The 9,751-nt window shown below is 38.4% G+C and overlaps 1 protein-coding gene across 1 annotated transcript in view; it reads left to right on the top strand.

Moving 5' to 3' along the window:
* Positions 1 to 554: 554 nt before the first annotated feature.
* LOC134797050 (protein maelstrom homolog) overlaps positions 555 to 9,751 on the top strand; it is a 117,327-nt gene continuing 108,130 nt past the window's right edge. The window contains exon 1 of the mRNA XM_063769270.1: positions 555 to 560. The gene's annotated coding sequence lies outside the window, so the exon portion shown is untranslated. The remainder of the gene's footprint in view (positions 561 to 9,751) is intronic.

The following is a 9,751-nucleotide window of genomic DNA, read 5'->3' as shown; positions in this document are numbered from 1 at the left end:
GAGAAGTCAATCTATTGTAATATTGTGTCAATTCTAGCAATTGTCCCATCTCACTCAATTCCTATCCCCCCCTAACCCCGACTACGGGGTAAGCTGGGATTTCCTACTATTTTGTGTTTATCGTTGAATCTATGAAATGAAATGACAGATTATCATCGAAAAACTAAAGTTCCGGAACGCTTCAACGTGCCACATATAAAAATAAACTTGAGGTTTGAACTTCGGATTTGTTCCAACACACCCCATTTTACGGTACATAGTTAATTATGGAGAGCCCGCCCTCAAAATATACATATTTTTATAAATTTCAACTTCTAAACTGAGAAGCTGCTCACAAAATACACCAATGTTCCAAATTTCATTGAAATATTATATCTTATAGTTTCCGAGTAAAATGGTTGTGACATACAGGCAAACAGACGGACATGGCGAAACTATAAGGGTTCGCTTTTGCCATTTTGGCTACGAAACGGAAACGTATCACTTTCAGCCCGCTTTTTATATAAATAATTACTTTCCCGACTTGACACTTTCAGAGAATGAGAAATGAAAAAAATATTGTTTAAATACTGTCAGTAAATAAATTATTGATTACAAATATTACAATAAATGTAAGATACAGAATTAAATATAATAAAACTTACGTTTTGTTGATTTTGTTATAACAGCACACAGCACGCAAGCTAGGAACGAACCGGGAACCGGCTAGCTCTGAAACAGTCTGAACTGAAATATGCGGGACGGTAATGATGCACTGAGAAAATGCAATGGCAAATTGGTACTTTGCTATAGAGCTTATTTTTTTCCGTGTGTTAAGAGGAAAATCCTTAGCCCATTTTTAGGTACCTATATTAAATAATTATATCTGACATATCTGTCGCCGGTGTAAACGGAATGGCGTGCTAGTGTGACAAAGACAGCTGCAGCTTCCATGGGAAAACCAAAATTGTATGATGAAGTGGGGTTTACCCTACATTGAATCCTGAACGAAGCGAAGGATTCTAAAATAGAATTCTGAGCGTTGTGAGGTGTTACCGCCCAAGGTGGAAATATTTTGTTTCCATGTTACACTGATTTACACATCACCTCAAGGTGGTTCTGCTTGCTCGAATTTCATACAAACTTTCTTGGCACCATAGCTCCTATTATATAGGGTTTCTTCACTTGTATATGTAATGTTTGGGTAGTATATATATTTCTGTCTTCGCGTAACGTAAAAAAATACTAGATTTTGATTAATATTATTAAGAAAAAAGCCTTTGAATATTGGTAAAATTTTGCCCCATTGCTTGTTTGTGTGAGTGATGCTTATAGTATAGGTGTAATTCTAACATGGCGACTTCATTTGACAAGCAATCATTTTTAATTTATCAAAGGTGTAACAGATGGCACTTTAAAACCGCAACACAGATTACCTGTGTATTTTGTTTTATTTTCACTCAATAGAGGGAGATATATTTAATGCACAAAGCATGACGTTACGAGTATACTCATTTAAGAGTCTCCTTTCTGATATAATTTCATTCCCAGATTTAATATAACTTATTATATTATACAATAAAATACATTTATATAACTATACATTTAATAGAAAGGTCAGTCCAATCAATCATTCGCGTAACGGTCGTCCACCGAAAAGCCTTGTGAATTCTGCTTTCGTTTCGGCAGAAATATAAATGTTCTCTGGAAAAGCCTATATTTATTGTAACAATTATTTTTAAACTAAAGTACCTAGCTATTATTTTTAAATAAAATAAAAAAATAAATAAAAGAAATTCTCAAAAATATACAGGTATGTGAAGAAAAATGTCCTCTTGTAAATAAACAAGATTCTATATGTTCTGCTTGTGCATAACAATAACATTAGTATATAGATTGTTAACCAAGGGATCATTTCTTGATATTCTTTTTCAAAAATGTTGCCTTTCACCCGAGTTAAAACACTCTACTTTTCATTTCGCATACGAGGAAAGTAAAATGCATGTGTTTTTTTTAATAAATTTTTACTTTCAATTAACAATTTGGCCAAAAGTATCGTTATTTATGGAATGGGGAGTCAAATATCAGAATGGAAATTGTATAACAAATCTATTTATACCCAAATTTCAATTGCTTATTGTAAAAAGAATAATAAAATCGTACTTGGAATTGGAACCTAAACTGCTCTAGTGTAGAAACGTATCATTTCCTGCACACCTTTTACAACAACAATGACCCTCTTTCATAGCATGAGAAATGAAACGGATATTTCTTGTTTTCTTTGCATTAGCATTTTTCTCTCGATAATTTAATCAATTTGCAACATTAGTAGAAGAATCGTCATAAATTCATAATCAGAAAATTCATAAATATCAAAATATAAAAGGACATACATTTTTAGAAGATTTCCCCGCGCGACGTTGCCAAATGTTTAAAGGGCAACATGCTCGCAACGTTTGGATGTCAATAAGTCGACAATGAAAAATTATATTTCATATCAATTCAAACTTGATATTTTTGACAGTAATGGGTTACTTACATAAATAAGAAGGCATTTTTCGCCCGGGTCTACTATGGTCAAATGGTCTAGTGGCTTTTAGCTATTGAGTATAAGTCTAATAAGTTGAACAGCATGACTGAGTTCAAAACACGAACAAAGACTCATTTCTTTTTGTATTTATTTATTTATTTTATTTCATTTTTTTGCTTTTTAAGACCTTATTTTTTTATCACACGATTATTTTACGATTTTTAATCATTATCAAACGGGACTCACCTAATCGCGTATAATTATGGTTTTAAAATTTACCTCCGAGTACCAACGTTCCGACGGCGTAGTCCCCGTGGTTGTCGGGTCGGGCTCTTAGTTCTCAGACAACGGGGACAACGCCGTCCTCGAAAAGTTGGAGGTAAATTTTAAAAACTTGACTAAAACGGTTAAGTACTGTTTTTCTAAATAACAATATAATATTAAAACTAAAATTAACTACAACTAAAAACTATTGAAAAAAAAGAAAAACTGGCATGCACTGTCAAGTCGCAATTTTTTAGGAAAATTTTATTTTATTATTTAAATCATGGGAAATATCACCAGTTTTGCGACGATTTGTGCTGAAGCCCCCATATCTACTTCGATATAATATAAAGAAAGCTCCTCTATTCGAGCCTCTGAAGTTATAAATATTTTCTTCGCAATCGGAATAAAATCCAAACGAATCCATGGCAACGCATTATAGATACCTAAGAAGATACTTTAGGTATCTACCTTCCACCTACTAAATTGTACCTTCGTTGAATGTGCAAACAACGCAGCGTCCGCCGTGCTGAAATCTCAAGAAAGAAGGTTGAAACGCGCACCGGGGCTGCGCCCCCCTGACAACGTCTACTATTGTGTCATGTTTTGACTTTTGAAGTGATTTCTATTACTAATTTATTATTATTTTATATTGAAGAAGTGATCTAAAGTTAACGTTAGTTATTGTTTTTAGAGTAAGTATTTTAAGTATTTTTATTTAGCTTTTAATCATCTGTGAACTAACAGCAGCCCAACCAATGGAATGCTGCGTATGTAAAAAGACTTTCTCAACAACAAAAGGCCTACACATACATCAGTCTCGCATTCACCATGTTCGCGTGTACCCCGCCCCACCCGCTCTGAGTCCCCGAAACACCCACTGCTCATCTACATCGCCACCTCAGCCAGAAATCCCACTCCAAACTCTTCTCGGCAAACTTAAACTATCAACGCCCTTAATAAAGCGCGTACCGCGTGGTGCTAGGCCCGCAGTGGCTGAAGCACTAACCGCCACAATAAACAACTGTTTGAAAGACAATAACTTAGATTCCTGGCGTGACCTTTTAACCTTTTCGTTTAAAATTTTATGTTTCTGACAATAACGACAAAATTAGCCTCACTCAGAAAATTGAAAATAATATTCTTGCGCCTAACCTGCCTCCAACCACTCGGTCACCCCGGGATCGAAGTAACAATAATTATGATTTATGCAAAAAAGTGGAAGACAAAGTTCATGACGGCGACCTAAAAGGAGCGGCGCGGCTCCTTTTCTCAAATGACACACTCGCACCAGACACCCCAGAATCATTGGCTGCATTGCAGGCTAAGCACCCTGTAGTTCCACCCCTATCTTTGCCGACACTCCCTCAGATCCTTCAGCTTGTCTGCACGTCTCACCGGAAGATGTAATGTCGGCTCTTGCATCCTTCACAAAAGGGTCGGCTTCAGGCTTAGATGGTATATCCGCCCAACATCTACTAGACCTCACTAGTCACTGCACTGGAATAGCTGGCGAGTTGCTAACTGATAGTATTACCAGACTGATAAATCTTATGCTTCTAGGGGATGTCTGCCAAGACGTGACTGCCGTTATTTATGGAGCCAACCTCATAGCCCTTTCAAAGAAGGACGGTGGCGTGCGCCCAATTGCTGTTGGTTCCACATTCCGGCGGTTAGCAGCCAAAGTGTGCGTGCGACATACTCGAGCTAAACTACAAAAACTCTTCGACCCTGTGCAGGTTGGTTTCGGCACTCGCGGGGGCTGTGAGGCCGCAGTCCATGCCGTACGCACATTTGTCCAAACAGACTCATGTGAGGTTCTCTTAAAAATAGATGTCAAAAACACCTTCAACTCTGTCAACAGAGATACCCTACTTAGTGCAATCAAAATTCATGTACCTGAAATTTATAACTTTTTACTCCAATATGTTATCATAGTCCATCCAAATTAGTTCACAAGGGTAACGAAATTCTCTCTGCCGTGGGTTGCCAGCACGGCGATCCTCTGGGCCCCGCCATATTCAGTCTGGCCATCAATTCAGCTATCCATAGTCTCACGTCCAAACTGAATGTTTGGTACCTGGACGACGGCACCATCGGCGGAGACTCACAATCGGTCCTGGCAGACTTATCCCTAGTTATACAGAAATTTAGCGAGATCGGCCTGAAACTTAACTTCGACAAATGTGAATTGTACATTCCCGAAAACTTAGGACCTTCTTTAGCACCCCAGGTACTTCAAAGTTTTTCAAGTTTAGCCCCAAACATTAAAATCTTATCAAAAGATAATCTCCACCTTCTCGGTTCCCCCATTTTCGATGAAGCTATTCCGTCTGTTTTGGCCAAATCTATTTCTAAATTTCGTGTTAAGCCATTCAGCCTTATTTATTTTAAAGTTTTGTTTGTTGGTTCCCAAATTTACGTACTTGCTCCGTTGCTGCCCTATCTGGAAAGTCGCTAATTTAGTCCAACCTATCGATAGTCTCCTAAAGTCACAACTGGAATCGATTTTGAATGTCCGTTTTAACGAACCAGCTTGGACCCAGGCTTCTTTGCCCATTAGGTTTGGCGGTTTAGGAACACGCAAAATATCGAGTGTTGCTCTGCCGGCATTCTTGTCCTCAATCCATAGCACGTCTGATCTCGCAGGTAAAATCCTTAAAACAACAAACTGCGAGATCGCGTGCTTGGATGAGGCCAGGAATGCCTGGCTAGCCAAACTGCGAGATGTGCCACCTAGACCCGAGAGGCAAAGGGCCTGGGACAACTTGGCCTGCACCGCCGTCATGAAATCCCTAGTTGATAGTTCGTCGGGAAGGGACCGCGCAAGGCTCTTAGCTGTGTCCAGACCAGAGTCTAGACAATGGCTACACGCCTACCCATCACCTCACACTGGCACATTCATCGAGCCAAACACACTAAGAATTGCCATCGGACTCCGGGTCGGGGCCGATGTATGTGTGGACCATAGCTGCGCCTCTTGTGGGGCCCCTGTTAATCGCCTTGGCCACCACGGACTCGCCTGCTCCTCGGGCGCTGGCCGCCTATCCCGTCATGCCGCGCTCAACGACATCCTGAGGAGAGCGCTCGTCAGCGCCGACGTCCCTGCGGCTCTTGAGCCCCAGATCGCAAGGGATGACGGCAAGCGCCCCGACGGGATGTCGTTGATCCCCTGGCGGTTAGGCCGCGCGCTGGTGTGGGACGCCACCTGCGCAGATACGCTGGCGGCGTCCTACATTTTAGCCACCAGTAAACAGGCCGGGGCGGCGGCTGACGTCCGAGAACGTTCCAAGGTTAATAAATATAGTTGTCTCGGCGCACACTACGAATTTGTAGCCTTCGGCGTCGAGACACTAGGCCCGTGGGGTAGGGGGGCTCGGGGGCTCCACAAGGAGCTCAGCAAACGCCTAAGGCAGGCCACAGGTGACCATCGCGCGGGCAGCTTTCTCGCGCAAAGATTGGCCATAGCAATCCAGCGCGGGAAGGCTGCCTGCGTGATGGGCACCTTACCAAGGGCGCAAAGTTTTGATAAATATTTTTAATTTTTAGCTTTAGTTTTTAGTTGTAGTTAATTTTAGTTTTGTATTCATTTTATAACACTTATTTTACAATAAATGAGTTTTCACTTCAAAAAATAATAATAATAATATAATAGATAGTATTTATTTTAACTCTAAATTAGTTTTAATATATATATATTAGAAAAGATGGAAAGGCTGACCATATAGTCATCCAGCGTGGAAATGCTCTCAATATCCTTTAGCATTGCATTTTCTAAAATCCTATCTAGATGGAACAACATTAGGAGATTATCTAAAATGGTAACTATGTATAATTTCAATAAAATGTAGGTAAAGGTATACTTAAGTTAAGGTATACTTACTTACTTTAGTTAGGTATAGTTTTTAGGACTGACCAACAATGACTACGATATTTACGATAGGTACAGAAAGTAAGCCGCTGACTGCTGTATAAACGTAAGGAAACATCATTATAATTATGTACAACAATATATAAGGTACCTAAATAAACGAGTTCGCATCCCATCATAATCACAATATTTTATTGTGTTTAAAGAATAATATATTTTGATTTTTTCTGTTTCTCATTACTTCCCCAAAACTGTGACTCACACGCCAGCTTAGTAGTGTTACGTTAGTACTAAGCTAACATTAAAAGCGTTTTTGAAATGTTAGGTAAAATAATTTGCGTCATTTTCAATTGATAATAAGAATAACAATATATAAATTATAAAACTTTTCATAAAATAAAATTAAAAACAAAAAAATTAAGCACCGTCGTGATTTGAACCCAGAATCATTGTCACTAGCTTAAATTTATTCAAAACAGATGTTGTGGGTGCCATGAGCACATGGCAATTAACGTCTGAAAATTTCAGTTGGTTCCAAGTTACTTGTCAATGTCACAAATAAGAATTTAAATTCTAAATTGTTTTTACAATAAATAAATTAATTAAAAATTAAAAAACACGACTGCGAAAAAGCGAACTGAAAAGACAAAAATAATTTTTAGTTGTGTTAGTTACTCAACTTAATGAATGTAAAACCTTGATGTATTGACATTTTCCCATTTAAAAGGTCCCCGACTGCAATTGAAATAAAATACACAGGTACAGTCACGATCCTAAATGAGCATAAAACTTTTGCGTTTGTTGTTTATAACCTTCACTAAACACTCATATTCTAATATTTTTTTACATTCATTAAGTTGAGTAACTAACACAACTAAAAATTATTTTTGTCTTTTCAGTTCGCTTTTTCGCAGTCGTGTTTTTTAATTTTTAATTAATAAATTTTATTTTATACTTTTTAGATTTTTTACATTCATTAAGTTGAGTAACTAACACAACTAAAAAATATTTTTATCTTTTCAGTTCGCTTTTTCGTGTTTTTTAATTTTTTATTTATTTAATTAATTTTGGGGTCATGATTTCGTTAATAACCATTTGAAGTCACTTTATGTTACTTTTGCGAGGGCGTCCTCAGTACAGAAAGGCACGCAGAGCGCCGCATATATCGGGCTACGCCCGACTACTTTGGAACGCGTACAGTGCGCCACGAACGTCGGGCTACGCCCGACGCTTTGAGCAAGAGGGCACTGAAGGCGTCTTGGTAAGGGTACAGCGTGTCACGTATGTGGGCCTACGCCCGACACTTAGTATGAGAGAGTCGAAGGCGCCTGGCTTTGGACCGAGTGCAGCGCGCCACGTACGTCGGGCTAAATCCGACTCTTTGTGAGAGTCAGGATCGCGGGTGTACCTAAATAAAAATAAACAAAAAGCATACCATATTTTAGTACCTAATTTGTACTATTTGGTACCTCCTTTAAAAAAATTAGTACCTCACGGTATTAAAAGTTATTACCAAAAAACATTACACCCGCCATTCTGACAGTCAGAATGGCGGGTGTATTTTATTACGCAATGATCCCGCGATTATTGATAAATTCTATAAAAGCCAAATTTTAGTACCTTTTTAGTACTTTCATATTCAATTATAAATTGAGCCATTTTATTTGTGGTTTCCGAGTTTTACTCATTTTACACTTTACATTGCTATTACAATTTTGCAGGCGCTGTAATTTTCCACCGTATCGATTTCGTTTTTAAGAAAAAACGCTACGCTACAACTATTGTTATTACGCCAGGATTTAGTACCTTTTACGTTTAATTTGTTACATTTTCACGATTAATCTGTTAAGTTCAATTAACTATGAAAATTACGTCTTACAAATGGCCAGTGGTTTAATATGAGTACCTTTATATAAATAAATAAATTATATAAATAATTAATATTGGGGACATCTTACACAGATCAACCTAGCCCCAAACTAAGCAAAGCTTGTACTATGGGTGCTAGGTGACGATATACATACTTATATAGATAAATACATACTTATATACATAGAAAACACCCATGACTCAGGAACAAATATTAGTGTTCATCACACAAATAAATGCCCTTACTGGGATTCGAACCCAGGACCATCGGCTTCGCAGGCAGGGTCACTACCCACTAGGCCAGACTGGTCGTCTATATCTCATAGGTTAAATAAATGCTTAATCTATTACAGTGATAAGGTTTATTAAAAAGTTAATATCATCATAGTTATGACCGGCCAAAGTGAACTTAAACTATGACGGAAATGCCCTCATTGACCTTAAATCCCCCCCCCCCCCTAAGTATCCCCGAAAAACCAACATACATACAGTGAGTATTTTAGTTACTAAACGTGTCTGAACACCAAAAATTTAGTCGAGAAGACTAGTAAGAGTGGTGGAGTGAGGCCACGGGGAGGCTCACTCGCCAGAAAAAATAGAACAAAATGGATCCATTCGACTAATTTACTGACTAATCTACTCGACTAAATTGTTGGTGTTCAGACACGTAATACTCGCAACTCGCCACTCGACTATGTAGTCCGAACTAGGCTAGACATTGATACTCAAGGCGGTTTGTGTACAAGTGGCTTAACCGCGAAACGCAAAAATCGAAACTTCGTTATCTGCCTCTCTATCGATCGAATATGCAAGAGTGATAGAGAGGCAGAAACCGAACTTTTGATTTTCGTGTTTCGCGGTAGGCCCTGTGTTGGTGCTAGTGACGCCCTCTACGCAGAGTTTTGCGTAATATTCCCTGTGGGGTCGCTTTCCGTGCCATATTCATACTCAGACACAGCGACCTTGTCAGAAGAAAAACTGTACCAAGACGATAGAAAAACATCATGTAATAGTTAAATGAAATAATTGCTTGTATTTCTAAAAGGTATGTATTTCAATCGTATGTCTTCTTAGCAAAATCAACGGGAGTCCACAAAGAAGTATATTCATCACACTAATATACCGACAAACAGACATAATTTGCGGGTTTTATTTGATTAATCAGTAATCACGATATACTTAAGAGTAGGTATAGGTACACGGTACGCGGAATTTTTTCATAGGAAGAATTCTTTGAC

The sequence above is a fragment of the Cydia splendana genome, chromosome 14 (assembly GCF_910591565.1).
Source record: "Cydia splendana chromosome 14, ilCydSple1.2, whole genome shotgun sequence".
Taxonomy (NCBI): domain Eukaryota; kingdom Metazoa; phylum Arthropoda; class Insecta; order Lepidoptera; family Tortricidae; genus Cydia; species Cydia splendana.
Note: the sequence above shows the minus strand (reverse complement) of the source record. Positions and strands in the feature narration are given on the sequence as shown.